This window comes from Rhinopithecus bieti, unplaced genomic scaffold, assembly GCF_001698545.2.
Source record: "Rhinopithecus bieti isolate Rb0 unplaced genomic scaffold, ASM169854v2 scaffold_20477, whole genome shotgun sequence".
NCBI classification, from domain to species: domain Eukaryota; kingdom Metazoa; phylum Chordata; class Mammalia; order Primates; family Cercopithecidae; genus Rhinopithecus; species Rhinopithecus bieti.
This window is the reverse complement of record NW_016810038.1, coordinates 2,286,488-2,302,497: the sequence shown is the minus strand read 5'-3', so window position 1 is coordinate 2,302,497 and position 16,010 is coordinate 2,286,488. Positions and strand designations below refer to the sequence as shown.

General features: G+C 50.9%; 1 protein-coding gene across 7 annotated transcripts in view; it reads left to right on the top strand.

The window, feature by feature from the left end:
• The window catches only part of PHACTR3 (phosphatase and actin regulator 3), a 288,306-nt gene that overhangs the window by 105,060 nt on the left and 167,236 nt on the right, over positions 1-16,010 (top strand). Inside the window, exon 1 of one of the 7 annotated variants that reach the window (XM_017891224.1) lies at positions 6,330-6,451. The exons of the other annotated variants lie outside the window; for them this stretch is intronic. The gene's annotated coding sequence lies outside the window, so the exon portion shown is untranslated. Of the gene's footprint in view, positions 1-6,329; positions 6,452-16,010 lie in introns of those variants that run through there. 7 annotated transcript variants of the gene reach the window in all.

Here is a 16,010-nt window from a genome sequence, read left to right as displayed (position 1 = left end):
AGAAGGAGTGACGGGTGCCGTTTCAGATGTGGGCACCGGGAAGGTGTCTCTCTGGGGAGGGCAATGGGCGCAGAGCCGTGGATTTCACTGGTCTGGGTCCAGTTCAGAAATGGGTGGATTGTGATGAACCTCTAAAGAGCTGGAGATGGGGCCACCTTTTGAGGCAGAAACCTCTCTTTTGTCCTTGAGAAGCCTCACTTGGCCTCCCAGGGTGCAGTCGTCCCCTGCCCTGAACAAGCTCATGGGAATGGCCAGAGTGTGGACACTCGTCCACCTGCCTGCATTCTCAATTACATTGAAGCCTCCGTGTTCTCTCTGCACCTGACCTTCTCTGGAGGGTAAATGAGACGCCTTCTCTTCTCAGGCGCCTGCTGGGGGGCAGGCATTTTTACTGTTTCCATCCTGGAAGGTCCGGGAAGACCCCAGGCTTTTCTACTGTTAAGGTCTCCTGGAGGGAGCATTCAGGCTTGTGTTTGTTGGGCCTGTGACAGCACGTGGTGCTTGTGTTTACAGCCTGCTCTGTGCTCCATCTTCTACTGCACTTGGCTGCTTACAGGTCCATAGACCCAGATGGTCCTGTGGTTTCTGTCTCCAGAACGCCTCCCCAATCCGGCACTTATTCCCACTCTCACTGCCGTCTCCTGGGCGTTGCTCATCAGCACCTTAAATGTTCTTTCCACTTCTCCTCTGCAATCTCGTACTTTCTGCTCCCAGACCAAGGGCTGGAGGCATGCTTTCTGCCCTCATGTGCTCATGCTTTCTCAGCAACCTTGTGAGGCTGCCCCACCCCCTCCTCAGCTCCTCCCTGGTCCAATGGGAGAGAGCATTTGGTTTCAGAGAGAGCCATGTGGTTCTCCTTCTGTTTATTCTGAGCTTTTTTTCTTCATTTAGCATCAATTCCCGTCATGGAAAATCACAGGAGCCAACTGAAGGGGGATTTCCAGAATATTTGGCCTTCCTTGGGCCTTGGTGAAGTGGCTTCCTTGGCCTGGGCAAGTGGGTCTGTGACCATCTGTGCATTGACAAGAAGGCTGGGGGTGCGGCTCCATGCTGGGTGAGCCTCCTCTCTCCTTGCCGGGGAAGGGTTAGAGTAACAGTTGGTTTCTCCAAAGCGATGATGCGTTCTTTCTCTTATGGGTCTGGCTTGGAAGCCACAGAGTTCAAAGGCAGTGCTGGGAGGTGGCTTAGCCTTCCTCTGTTTTAGTGGGTGGAAAGGAAAGGTAGAAACCTGAGGTCACAAACAGGTGGCCCGTGGGCCCCGGTCAGCCTGCAGACGTGGTTGGTTTGATCACAGTGTTTGTGTTTCATTGAACCAACATTTACAAGTAGGGAGATTTCACACCAACATCTGGATTTTCTTTCTGGCTTGGCTTGAAAAACTCAGAGCTCGGGTACAGCTGGCTTTTGCCTGGCTAGAAGGTTCATGAGGACAGAATTGTCCAGCTGTGATATTGGCTGTCTCTGGGGCATGCACCGTGCCTGGCAGGTGAGGTCCATCCGCTTAATGAAGGAATGGACTGGCCATGGCTCTTGCCAGGCTGTGTGGTTGCTGCCTGCTTTAGGCAGGACCTGCCTTCTCCAGTTAGGCCAAACCTTTGACCACCTACAATGAGAATTCACACCTGGTTCACGTTACCTACTTACCTGTGTATCCAGCCTGGCCTCTCTAGGACATCTGTGTCTGGTCCTTGGGAGTAACTGTAGGTACGAGGAACGTGCTGAAAGGGATCCTCCTTTATTCTGAAATGTGGCCCAACAGGCTTCAGCTAGAGATTCTGGCCCGAGGAGGTCTGGAGTCCCCTGGCTGTAACCATAGCTTTCAGAAGCAGTTCTCAAAGGTGGGCAGTTTGGGCACTGTCTGGAGACATTTTCGATTGCCGCAGCGGGGAGGCATGGAGCCACTGGCATCTCGTGGGGAGAGGCCAGGGACGCTGCTAAACACCCCACAGGGCCCAGGACGGCCCCCGCCACAAAGCGTCATTTAGCTTCAAATGTCAGTATTGCTGAGGCTGAGGATCCCTGCGCTGGAGTCACAGTGCCCTGAGTCCCTGTCTCAATGCTGCCCTTGCTCTTGACCTTCCTGCCTCCCTAAGCCTTAGTTTCCCATCTCTAAAGTGGCGTGATCCTCACATGCACCTCTCTCAGCTAGATGGGGAGGAAATGCCATAGCCTGCATGTGGAATCACACTCAGTGGTCAGGGTTGCAGCTCTGATGTTCGGAGAGGCCCTAGCCATGGGGTCTAAGATCTGGGCTGCAGAATCCACCTGTGTGACCATGGGTGGGTCATTTGCCCTGCTGAGCCTCAGTTTCCTCATCTGGGCATCAAGAGAGGAATAGGGCAGCCTCTAAGGATGTGAGGATTAAGTGGTTTAATGTCTGCACTCGTCACATGGAACCTGACGAACGTGCATGAGCAGCGCCATCCTGACTCAGCAGTGTGGTTCCGGGGTCTCCTGAGACACCACTGCGTGCCCGACCCCCAGCTCACAGCCTCCTCCCCTCCACTGTCTCTCTCCTCATCCACGAGTCGGGTTAATCCTCCCCCTTGACCCCACACACCCCAGCAAAGTTTTAGGAAGTTGCCTGTGGTTGCCCTTTGGTGCATGGACTCCAGGGTGGGAAGACCCCTGGGGGCTTCCAGGCAAGAGAGGTGAGTGGGGCTTGGCCTAGGCTGCGGTGGTGGGTTGGAGGAGGGGAGGAATGGAGAGAGGCCCTGGACGTAGAGCCCAGAGGAGATGCCTGCAGGTTGCATGTGTCTGTTACGGTGAGCTGCAAACAGTCTGAGGGCAGGAGGGTGCCTCATTTCCCTCAGCGTCTCTCCAGTGCGTGAGGCTGTGTAGTTTGTGGATTTGAATAGACTTGGAGCTTTTGGGGCATCTTCCTGGGACAACCTCAATTTATTTGGCGTCTTCTCAGAGTTTATCTGTGGGCGTGCCGGGAATGACCCCAGACTGGGTTCAGCCCTCTCTTCCTGGCTGAGCCTCTTTGGGTCTCAGTCTCCTCATCTGTAGAATGGGAATAGAATCCTTCACTCTATGGCCTGTTGTTTTAAGTTTTCAGTAAGACCTGGTATTGGAAGCTCCCATCAAAGTGAGGAGCTCATGAAGCACAGGCGTTGGGCACCAGACGCAGGATCTCCTCCTGATGGCGGAGCGGCGTAGTGCTAAGTGGGGTGTCTGCGGTTCGCCCCGTCCAGGTCAGCAGCATGGCAAGAGGCAGGCCTTGGATTCTCTTAGACCTGCTCACAGCCTGGGCTTCTGGGGCCATGAATGTGGCCAGTGCTCAGGTGGTTGGGAGCTGGCCTGGCGACACCTGGGGCTCCCAGACACAAGGGAACACAGGCAGCTGGGATGGTGACCCTGGGGACCCTGCTATCCTGTGGAGGCCCCAGGATTCTGACTTGTACCCAGGCTTGCTTGGTGCTGTCTTGGGACTATCTCTGGGCTGGGACGGTGAGCTCAGGGCCCTTGGGTGTCAGTGTCTCAGAGCTGCGGAAGGTCAGAGCCAGGCCTGGGGTGGACCCCTCCCAACTGTGTCTGAACTGGGTAGCTTTGTGCAGCTCAGTCTGCCTCTCTGAGCCTTGGTTTCCTCACCTGACCTGCACAGTGGAATAGGAGAAGAGCCTGACAGGGAGGCCGGATCAAGCTGCTGGGACTTCAGTGCAGCCCCTGGGAGAGCAGCCCCGAAGCTTGGGAAGGCCAGGAAATCCCAAGTTGGTCTCCAGACCCGACTGCCCCATGAGTTGATCTTCTGGCGAAATTCAGCTGAGATTTCAGTTTTTTATTCTCTGTACCCTAACACGGGGCAGGAATCAGGAGCCAGCCTCAGCTGTCAATGTCCTGGGCCGGCTCCCTCCCACCTCCCACTTAAAAGGTGTCATTAGCAAGGGCAAGACCTCTTCTAACAGGTGGAAACAATTTGTCAAGACAGTCTGTGGCTGCTGCGTTTAGAGACCCAGACACCCTAAATGTGGACTGACGCCCCCAGAATGTTCAGAATTAATGTGCTTCCCCAGGCAGTGCTGGGGTGGGGGGCATGGCTCTGACTCTTGCCCTTGGGTTTACCCCCCTCTGCCCTCTTCCCCTTCTCCTGTCCCCCTTCTCCTGTTCCTTCCCCTTCTCCTGTCCCCCTTCTCCTGTTCCTTCCCCTTATCCTGTCCCCCTTTCTCCTGTTCCTTCCCCTTCTCCTGTCCTTCCCCTTCTCCTGTTCCCCCCTTCTGTTCCTTCCCCTTCTCCTGTACCCCCTTCTTCTGTTCCTTCCCCGTCTGTACCCCTTCTCCTGTTCCTTCCCCTTCTCCTGTACCCCTTCTCCTGTTCCCCTTCTTTTCATTCCTCCTTCTCCTGTTCCCCCTTCTCCTGTCCCCCACTCTTCTGTCCCCCCTTCTCCTGTTCCCCCCTTCTCCTGTTCCAACCTTCTTCTGTCCCCCCTTCTTCTGTTTCTCTCCCTTCTCCTGTTCCCCCCTTCTTCTCTTCTCACCTTCTCCTGTTCCTGCCTTCTCCTGTCCCCCCTTCTGCTGTTCCACCCTTCTCCTGTTCACCCTTCTCCTGGTCCCCCCTTCTCCGGTTCCCTCCTTCTGTTTGCCCTCCTTCTGTTTCCCACTTCTCCTCTTCCCGCCCTCTCCTGTTCCCCTTCTCCTGTTCTTGCTTCTCCTGTTCCCCCTTCTCCTGTCCCCCAACTTCTCCTATTCCTGCCTTCTCCTGTCCCCGCTTCTACTGTCCCCCCACTTCTTCTGTTCTTCCCCCTTCTCCTGTTCCTCCCCTTCTGTTCTCCCTTCTCCTGTTCCCCTTCTGTTCCTCCCCTTCTCCTGTCTGTTCCTCCTCCTCCCCCTCTGTGTTCCTCCCCTTCCTATTCTTTTCCCTCTTCTCTTCCCCCTCTTCCTCTCAACTTACCCCTCTTCCTCCCTGTCCTTCTCCCTCTTCCCAGCTAATCGTATTGAGGCTGTACCTTGTGATAGGTACTTTGGGTAGCTCTCTTAGCTCATGTCACACCATCCCTGGGGAAGGGTACCCCGTTGTACAGGTGGGTACACAGAAGAGGGGAGAGATGTCCCCACTACAATGTGTTGGGAGCAGAATTTGGCTCTGAGTCCAGCTCCCCCATCCCCTGCAGAAAGGATCTGGGCTCCTATGGTGTCAGGGGGCAACTGCCTCTTCATAGCAAAGCTTCATTTGTTCAGTTCCTGGCTCTGGGCTATTACCCCTGTCTCTGAGGGTCAGAGAGGTGAAGTCCCTTGCCTGAATTCAGGTGGTTATGGAGTGGTGGTCCTGGTTCAGACCTACAGCTGTCTTTCTTGCCAGCAGCACTTCTCTCTTTGGGGTGATTTTCCCCCCAGAGGACACTGCAGTGCCTGGAGACATTCTGGTTGTTATAACTGGGCTGGAGGGTGCTTCTGGCCTCTAGCATGTAGCTATCAGGGATGTGGCAAAACCTCCTACCATGCACAGGACAGCCCCCACCACAGAGAATTGTGTGGTCCCAAATGTCACCGGCCCTGCTCAGGGCCCCTCCCCAGCTAACCCTGTGTTCCTGCACCTAAGCCAGCAACAGACATACCTGCAGCAGCCGGCATTGGGGCTACAGGTGAGCCTAGGTCCTCGACCTCCCCATCTGTCTGCCACCTGGGCTTGGGCCTGGAAAAAAGGTGCACCAAGGGTCCCTGGCTTCAGCATTTTTTGTTTTCAGGTTGCATATCAGACTCCTTGTCTCCTGAGGTTCCTTGGGGCTTGGCTCCAGGCAGCCTCGCTGATCTAAGACTTCAGCAGCTGCCTCAGGACTCTGCATGGCCAAGGTCCCCTCTGCCCCATGTCACCAACGTCATCGTGGTAGCAGTGGAAGCAGGGGAAGGAGAAGAGAGGGCCGTAAGAAAAACTCCAGTCCTGCTAGTTCCTGGAACTTGCCTAAGGCCAGGAAAAGTTGCTGCCATTGTGGGTTCTGTACATGGGATTTAGGGCTTTGGTTCAGGTGGTTTCTGCCAGGCTCTGGCCAGATGCCAGCATAGGTAGTGTTCTGGCAGTGCTGAGTGACACATCTCGGGCACGGAGAGGAGCACGCACCTGTCCCTGAACAGAGGGGAGGCTTGTTGGGGGCCAGCACTTGATCTACTGAGCCAGACACTCAGACCCTGGGTTGCCCTCCTCACCCCCACCCCTGCCCCAACTCTGCCTCCTGCACATCTATATTTAAAAATGTTTACAGATAATAATGGTGTTCAGCCCCAAAATGCAGACGGGAGCTTCCTGACAATTGCAGTGCTGTGCCGGGTTGGAGGTTTGCTCAGGGAGCGGAGCTAGTCTCCAGGAGCAAGTGAGAGCGCCAGGGCTGTGGGGGCTCTTTGCCAATCTTGACCTTTCAGGGAGGTTTGAGAGAAAGACTCCAGAAGCCCGCGGGGAGAGCAGGGGTTCTGGGGAAGATGAAGAAGCCCTTCGTCCAGGATCCCTCTGTGACCATAAGGTGAGTTGCTTTGCCCCATGTCTCTGGTGAGGCAGAGGGCAGGGACTGTGTTTAGGGACAGGCTTCTTAAAGGCAAAGCGTTTTTAAATTCTAGCAGCAGCAGGGCCCTAGGAGAATGACTTTTTTTTTTTCCTTGAATCAGATGACTGCATTTGGAGTCTGGGGTGAGGGGTGGGGGCTGCCCCTCTTGGAGCCACAGATGGGTCATTTTTATGTGTCTAAGGGGTCAGACTAGGATCAGCCCTGGGTTTCTGCCACAGAGTCCAGAAAGAGCCACGAAGGCCTTTTGTTTGCATGTGAATGTTATTTTAACCTATTACTTCTGGGCTAAAAATAAAATTTTCACTCGGATGCCTTTTTGTCTCTAGATTGTAAGATCATTTCCAGGAAATAATAGATTGTCATTGATGTGCATTTTGACTGCATGGTGTCCTATTCTTAAGCCAGGTTTTGTAAAAATTCAAAGTAGAGGAGGTTTCCCACAGCGGAGGTTGATGCCTTCATTTACTGTCAGGAACATATGCTCCACTATCAGGAGTCATTGTCCTTCCGGGATCTCCACCACTGAACTCTGGGTAGGAGTGCGGGTATGGGTGAGGGAGAGGGCACACTTGGCTTTTGTGTGGTTTTACATTTAGTATCATTTGTGGACTTTTGGTTCTGAAAAATGGTTTGCAAGTACAGTTGGATGTCTGGAGTTGGGGGCCCAAGAAGGAGACGGAGAAGTGAATTCTAAGTGTTAATATGGGTCATGGTTAAGTTCTTGGAAGCAACATTGCTTTCCAAAGGTGCCTGCTGTGTTTTTAAGCTGCAAGGTTTTATTTTATTTTTTGACCCAGTGGAAAATGGCAATTCAGGATCCCAAGGACTTCAGCAGAGGTTGTCTGAATGTTAAACCCCCTTCCCTGAAATGCTTGCTTTCTTTTTAGAGGACAGGAAATATGGGAAATTAAGAGTCCTTTTGTGGAGTGTGGTTTGCGCGTTGTTCTTTGAGGAGGAATTACGGAATTATGCGCATGCATAACGATGGTAACCACATACACAATCTAAGAATAACAAATCAGAAAAATCCATGGTGAGGTTCATTCAGAAATAATCAAGAGTATATTGTTTAACTAAGGAGAGGATCAGAGGAACGCAGTCCCGGAGCCACCATTTCGGCTGTCACCTAGGTGCAACTCTCAGCAGAAGTAAGCATTCCCACTAAGATGTTCTGCAAACTTACTGCTGTTTCATCTCACAACTTTTACACCACAAGCTGAAATAATAGGCCAGTATGAAAATGCGCTCTTTCTTTCCCATACATTTTCTTCCATTCCTGAGCCAAGCCCATAGGTAGCTTGGCAGTTTGCAATTCTCTGTCTACACGAAATAGATACAGATTTTTTTTTTCCTGTATGTTTTGGGTATTAACTCTTTGGTTGCCAAGCTGTTCAGCCCTGAGTCTATATTATACACTTTCAGGCTGTGGCTTACAGGGCTTCAACACGTCGTTGTTATATAATACAGTAGTTTTGCTTGTGGGGTGACTGTTCATATCGTGTATGCTCAGAAATTCTATTTTTAAAGTATAAAATACCACTCTTCAGAGCAGCCTGCTCACTCCTGCCTCCCCGGGAGCCACACGCTTTGCACCGTGGAGTTGTTGGCATGAAGGCACATGACATATGGACCGGGAGCGCGTTCCTCCTGTCTAGGGCCTCTTAGGACCCGAGGAATGGCTGGAGGCAGTTTCTCTCCAGTCCTGAGGTTGATGATCCGGAGCTCTTGGTGCTGAGCCTGTGCTGCTATTTTTAGCTTCCTTTCTTCCTTGCATCTTGACATAATTCGACATGTCGCAGCTGAATCTCATCTATTTGCGGAGCTTACTGTGTTTTGTAATCTGTGTTTTGTGGGGCAGAAATATGCTCCTTGCTGGAGCATATTATATCGTTGTTATTCAGGGAAAGTTATGATACTATCAATTAACTTTAAAAGATGCGGAACACAATCAATCCTTTGATTTTCTTTCTACTGCTAATTTCCTGCCCGGGAGCACCTGAAGGATTCTGGTCCTGCTGGACCAGAAGGCAGCAAGCAGTGGTTCTTACATCTTGGGAACCTGTATCAGAAGCACCTGGAGGGGCTGTTGATTGACTGCAGCCCCACTGGCAGAGTTTCCAAGTTAGCAGGTCTGGGTGGCTGCGGCGGGGGGATGTGGGGGGCAAGTAATTTGCATCTCTCACAAGTTCCCAGGTGATGCTGACGCCGGTCCAGCACTGCACTTTGAATCACAGATGGAGATCATGGCGGAGGGTTGGTAAATATTTAGGGGGTGGACGATGCCTACGTCCAGAGAGCCAATTTAAGAAATATACAGATGGCGGAGCAGGAGATTTTCAGTTGTTGTGTATCCTGTCCACGCAGTTGAAGATGGACTTGATTGAAAAAGAAATTAAAGTTGAAATAAAATTAGCTGACTGAGAGGATGGCTCCTGACAGTGTCCGATGCTGTGATGTTATTTAGGGAGGATGAAGCATCACGACTCAGACAACTTACTTTGAGATGGGCAACAGCACACGCAGACATAAGCGAAGCGCATGTGCATGCACACACACGAAACTCAGCAAGATATTAATTGCTGAAACAATGGGTGTTCATACTATTCTAAATTCATACTATTTCTATTTCTAATACTTTTCTGTATAATAAACATCATATCAACATGGTAAACACAAAAATAGGGCTTAGGACAGCTTTTCTTGTGTGTGTGCATGAGAGTGAGTAAATCAAGATCACCCACATGTTCACAGCTGTGTTGCTCTGGGTGGCGTGGGCACTGGCACTATATTAGTCCATTTTCACACTGCTGATAAAGACATACCCAAGACTGGGTAATTTATAAAGAAAAAGAGGCTTAATGGATTCACATGAAGCCTCTGGGGAGCCCTCACAATCATGGCAGAAGGTGAAAGGCATGTCTTACGTGGCGGCAGACAAGAGAATAAGGACCAAGCGAAAGGGTGTCCCCTTATAAAACCATCAGCTCTCATGAGACTTATTCCCTACCACAAGAATAGTATGAGGTAGGCGGCCCCCATGATTCCATCACCTCCTGCTGGGTCCCTCCCACAACATGTGGGAACTGTGGGAGCTACAATTCAAGAAGGGATTTGGGTGGGGACACAGCCGAACCATATCAGGCACACGCATTGCTTTTGGGAGTTCTCCTTGCCTCCCATTCTCCCTGATCCTTTATCTCCTTGTTCTTCCCTCCTTTCCCTTCCCTTCTCTCTCACTCCCTCCTCCCCGGTTTCCCTCTCTTCTGCTCTCCCTCCCTCCTTCCTTCTTCCTGTCCCCACCTCCTATCTTCTGGTGTTTCTGGGTCAGAGGACCCTGGTCCAGAAGGGTTCCGTGTGGGGCTGTGTTGTGCTGAACCCCATTAACCTCAGTAGGGAAGGTACCAGGTTCAAGAGGCCAAAGAAGAGACCTGGAGCCAGCCAACAAGACATGCAGTTTTATTAGGGACTTACATTCAGGGGAGAGAGTCCAGTGGTGGCGGGATGGAGACAACTGTCTTAACATACAGAGACGGTCCAGTGGTGGCAGGATGGAGACAACTGTCTTAACATACAGAAACGGTCCAGTGGTGGCAGGCTGGACAGGAGAACTGCCTTAATGTTCAGAAACGATCCATTGGTGGCAGGCTGGACAGGAGAACTGCTTTAATGTTCAGAAATGGTCCAGCGGCAGCAGATTGGACAACATATCCACCTTCCTACAGTCCAGTGGCAGCAGACAGGGCAAGAAAACCACAACTGCAACCGCCTGCAAACATCATGCAGTGTATACAGCATTTTCACTTAGCATCCACCCCTAACAACCTCCACCTGGCAACCTTCGTGTAACCCAAGCTTGTCCAACGCAAGGCCTGTGGGTCGCATGCAGCCCAGGATGGCTTTGAATGCAGCCCAACACAAATTTGTAAACTTTCTTAAAGTGTTATGAGATTTTTTTTTTTTTAGCTCATCAACTATCATTAGTGTTAGTGTATTTTATGTATGGCCCAAGACAATTCTTCTTTTTCTAATGTGGCCCAAGGAAGCCAAAAGATTGGGCACCCTTGATAGTAACCCAAACCTCAGGGCCTCAATCCCCTGTACGGCCCGTGTTCCACAGGACAGGACGGAGGCTCAGATGTTCATCGTAGATAGGAACAGATCTCTGGATGGACCACTCCCGGGTTCCCTAGTTTGGAACACACATTCAGGTGCATCTGTCATACAGTGTCATTCTAAGGGTGTGCTTAAAATATTGATGTCAGGTGTGTTTACCCTACAGGATGCTGTGGCATCTGCCCAGGAAAAAGTTGAATTATGTGCCAGTTATCATTTTCCCAGGGTTTTCAGGCTGCCACCTTGTTTTTTAAATAAAGTTTTATTGGAACACACACCCATTTACTTACACACTTCTCTGGCTGTTTTCCAACAGAGTAGCTGAGACAGAGACCATAGGTCCACACAACTGAAAATATTTACTTCTGGCCCATTGCAGAAAAAGTCTGCCCATCCTAATTTGTTTCTGTGGGCTGGCTGTCTTGGGGATTCCACACATACACACATGTGCACGTGTGCATATATACATACTCATACTAAAGACGTGAAGCACGATGTTAAGAGTTATGGAGTCTAGAGTACATGTGATTGTTCATTATACTATTTTTTCTACTTTTTGACATGTCCAAAAAATTTGTAAAACATTTTGATGACGGTAGCAGTGACCACCCCAGGGTCTCTAAAGGAATGCCACAGGGCTCCATCCCAGGTTCTGAGTCTTCAACATTTGCCTCACCCACTTGGCAGGTTAATCGAATGGGTAGATGACACAAATCAATAAAAGCATTAACAAAGCGTCCCATATACTCAAGGGCCAAACAGATAACAGACTGTTAGGGAGGCTGAGACAACAAGGAGAAGTTTAATGTTCATAAGCTTCAGGTTTCCAGCTCAGATTTACAAACATCTTTGCCCAGGTCCTGCAGGGAGCAGACTTTGATAGAAATCAGGCCTCTGGGCTGGGCATGGTGGCTCACCCCTGTAATCTCAGCACTTTGGGAGGCTGAGGCGGGCGGATCATCTGAGGTCGGGAGTTCAAGACCAGCCTGATCAACATGGTGAAACCCTGTCTCTAGTAAAAATACAAAATTAGCTACGAGTGGTGGCCCATGCCTTTAATCCCAGCTACTCGGGAGGCTGAGGCAGGAGAATCATTTGAACCCAGGGGGCAGAGGTTGCAGTGAGCAGAGATCACGCCATTGCACTCCAGCCTGGGTAACAAGAGCAAAACTCTGTCTCAAAAAAAAGAAAAGAAAAAAAAGAATCAAGCCTCTTGGCCAGACACGGTGGCTCATGCCTGTAATCCCAGCACTTTGGGAGACCAAGGCAGGCAGATCACTTGAGGCCAAGAGTTCGAGGCCAGCCTGGCCAACATGGCAAAACTCCATCTCTACTAAAAATACAAAAACTAGCTGGGTGTGGTGGCACGCACCTGTAGTCCCAGCTGCTCAAGAAGCAGGAGAATCGCTCAAACCCAGGAGGCAGAGGTTGCCGTGAGCCAAGATCATGGCACTGCACTCCAGCCTGGGCAACAGAGTCTCAAAAAAAGGAAAAGAAATCAGGCCTCTTAACGGAACCAAAGTCTGTGGGGTCCCTAGAGTGTGTGCAAACTGTTCCAGCCACTAGAACATCAGTGTGCAAAGCCTCTTGGAGCTTGCATGCTAGTGGGGGAGGACAATGAACGGCACCTATAGCCAGTAGGGGATCGTCCTGCACGTTAATAATAAGTGTTGTGGGAAATGAACAGGAGAAGTAGGGTGAGGGAAGAGAAGGTATAAATGTGGTGGGCAGTAGACAATTGAGTATTACATGGAATGTCAGGATTGGCATCATTACAGAGGTGACATTTGAGCAAAGCCATGAAGGCGGTGAGGAAGTGAGCCATGTGGCTATCTGAGGCAAGAGCCTTTGGGGCAAAGAGAACCTTCAGTGAAGATTCCCTGAGTAAGAGCCTACCTGGTGGGTTCCAGGAACAGGGAGGAGGAGCCTGTGGTGGCTGGAGTCAAATGAGATTGCTGGGGAGGGAGACGGGAGAGAAGTAGGGACATCGTAGGGAGGGGCCTCTGCCAGCCTTTGGGCTTTTGCTCCGAGTGTGATGGTGGGGGCGGGGGGGCATTGGAGGGTTTGAGATTTAATTATGATTCATCAGATAACTTGAGAACTGACTAGTGCCCAGGGGGCTGACCAGCCTAGCAGTCATTGCTGCAATCCAGGTGGGAGATGATGCTAACTGGCCACAGTGAGGGTGTGGACATGGGCACTTCTAGAAGGTGGAACGATGCAGTTGGCTGAGGGAGAAGATGGGGAAACAGGGACAGTGGAGTTTCAAGGGAGGACTCTCAGGTTCTGTCCTGAGTACCAGAAGGATAGAGCATTGGTCCTGGCCTATGAGGGGAAGGCCATGGTAGAGCAGGTTTCAGGGAGAGAGCAGTTCAATTTTGGCTACAGTGAATTTGGAGCATCTATTTGACATCCGTGCAAAGATGACAAATTGGCAATTGGCTGCACAACTCTGTGCTTGGGAGAGAGGTTTGGGCTGGAGCTGTGCATTTGGGAGGCCGCAGCTGAGCAGAAGCTGAATGTGAGCTAATGCGCTCTCTCCCTAACTTAGTCATTTGTCTGCCACCTGTGGTCTAATTTGCCAAATACTTTCTTTTAAACCAGGTCTTTTTTTTTTAATTCAAAGTAATTTTAAAAGGATATCTCTATGTTGCACTTTTAAGTAGGAATCCAATATTGCTTATCTTTGATAAAAGGTAACCATAAAATAAAACAATGACAACAAAACAACATTTAGTTCAAGTTAGGCATAGACTCTCACTAAGGATTTCGAGCCAGAGGGTCCTCTGTATTATCCAAACACAGAGATCAGCAAGGATCAGATGCCAGGGTCATCATAATGCCAAACTACCACTCTCCTCTTGAAGTTCTTGGAAGATGGGAGGGAAATTGACAAGAAATTAGCTTCTGTTGCTTTGTCCTGGGTCCATGAATCCCTTGAAGTCACCTTCTTACCCTCTTATGTGCCTGGCCCTTGGGGAGATGATGAGCTGAGCAGCCGTTATAGTGGATACAAGAAGGAAGCTTGGGGTCCAGCTTGACCCTCTGCTGGAGTTTGGGTTTGCTTTAGGACCATGTGTTTTCTGAAAGGCAAACTGCAGTTTGCAAGAACGCACAGGGGGGCAATGGCTATTTATTCTAGAACAGACTTGGGGGATGACAACCTTGAAAGAAAGGGTGGGATTTTTCCTGCATGGTTCTAGGATGTGGCCCTGCAGCCAGCTGGGAGGGATATAAAGGATACCGGGGGTTGGTTTCACTTCCCTCTGGGCACAGGCTTTCTCTCTGAGAATTCTCATTAGGGCTCATATTTTTTAAATTAAGTAGTCTGCTCCTGAATAATATCTTTCTTTGGGGCTGTTTCTTTTTTCAGTTTATATGTTGGGGTCCCTTTTTGACATTACAGGCTTTCATCAAATGCCTGGTGAGCCAGGATCGACCTTGTTCATTGCAGAATGAAGCAGCAAAGAGCTGGTGTGTGCTCACGGTCTGTTTCAGCTGGTGGGTTTTGCTTCAGGTTGCCCAGGCCTGGAGGTGGCCTTGGTGCTGAGGGGCCTTTGCAGAACCTTCTCTTTGTGGCTGGTCTGGAGATAGGCAAGGATACTCCTGTACTTTTTGCCTGGAGATGGGAGTTGTCCATGTTACCTGCAGTCTACCCTAGGATGATGGTGAGGGAGGGAGTCTGCTGTCCTAGGAAGCATGTAAACAGACTCAGGCTTCTCTCAGCACGAGAAGGGATTTTGGATCTCTGAGGTCCTTCCTACTGTTTCCCTCCACAACCTCATCCGCAGGAATCCAGAAGTGTCTGATGCCTTCCCTGGGCTGGGAGCCCCTGGAGAGGAGGATCTGCTGAGCTCTTATGACATCGTGCCCACAATTGCGCAGGCATTTGGGAGATGCTCTGAAAATGCCGCATGAAGGGCTCTGAGGATGAAAGAATCTGCTGCTGAACACACACTGCTGGGCTCCAGGCTACTGAGCCTGACTCATTCCATGGCCCAGCATGTCCCATGGCTCAGCATGTCCTGTGGCTCAGCATGTCTCATGGCTCAGCATGTCCTGTAGCTCAGCTCTCACTCCTTTGCTTCTGCAGGTCCCTTGGTCTGGCGTGTCCTCCCCACTCTTCCTGAGTTCTCTGAATTCTACTTGTGCCTCCAGGGCCCCCTCTTTCATGAAACCTTGACTCACCACTTCCACCTCTTTCCCCACTTCACCCACCTCTGGCTACTCTGCCACTGTCCTGCTCTTGGGACCCTGTACCCCCCTCCTGCTGGGTCCCTGATTCTGCACTGCAGTGCTGTGGCCCCCTTCCTGCCCAGCAGCTGGGAAGGCATCCTGAAATGCATATCAGACCTTGCCCTGTCCCTGCCTCCCATTGCCCCTGGACCACAGCCTCTGAGATCCTGCCTGCCTTCCTCATCTTGTCTTCCATTCCTGGGGAACAGTGGCCACATAGCCAGGTGGCTGGCAGCATGGACTTGGGAGACCCTACCAGCCTGGGTTTGAACCCTGGCTCTACCGCATGCTTGCTTTGTGACTTGGTTCTTCATTTTCCCCATCTGTAAGATGGTGGTGGTGAAAGGACCTGCCTAATAGGGTTGTTCTGAACGTTGAGATATTCAAGTGCTGAGAATACCGCCCAGCACAAGGCTGGTGAATGCTCCAGGAGGGTTCACTGCCACCATTGCCATTTTCCTGTTGATCCTGGAGTTCCGGCCACTCTGGCCTCTGCTCACGTTGCTGGAACTCGTCAGACCATCTCCCACCTCAAGGTCATTGCCTCTGCCATGCCATCTCAGGACACTTGTCCCCTGCCTTACCATTTGGTCAGCCCATTATCTCTTGGGGGTCAGGTTGAATGTCACCTGCTGAGAGCTGCCCTCTCTGACCGTCCTTTTAGAGTGGCTTCCGCACCTCACTTTCCCCATCACAGTCTGGCCTGATAGTGTCTGCTGGTGGATTCTGCTTCGCCCCACCAGAACTTGCCCATCATGAGGGGGCAGCCTTGCCTGTTGTCCCCTGCACTGCATCAACACTGCTTGGACCAGAGGCCCTTGGTAACTGCCAGTTGGCTGAATGAATGCAGGAATGAGGCATGAATAATGCAAAGATGCTGAACCATGATATGAGGGACTCTTTCATTCATGTGGCATGGGGGTGAGCTCCACCCCATACCTAACTTTTCCTATGTGAGGGTTTTCCTTCTGAATTTATAAGGTGCCCACCTTAAAGACAGGAATTCAGCTCATATCTTTTAATAGGACACAGCATTTTGTGTTCCTAGGACACAGCATTTTGTTGGTTGAGTGAGACTGAAAGGGAATGAGAAGAGTGGCCAAGAGCATGGAGCTGGGGCCTAACTGCACACATGTGGTCTTGGCCCCTAGTATTTATTAGCCAAGTG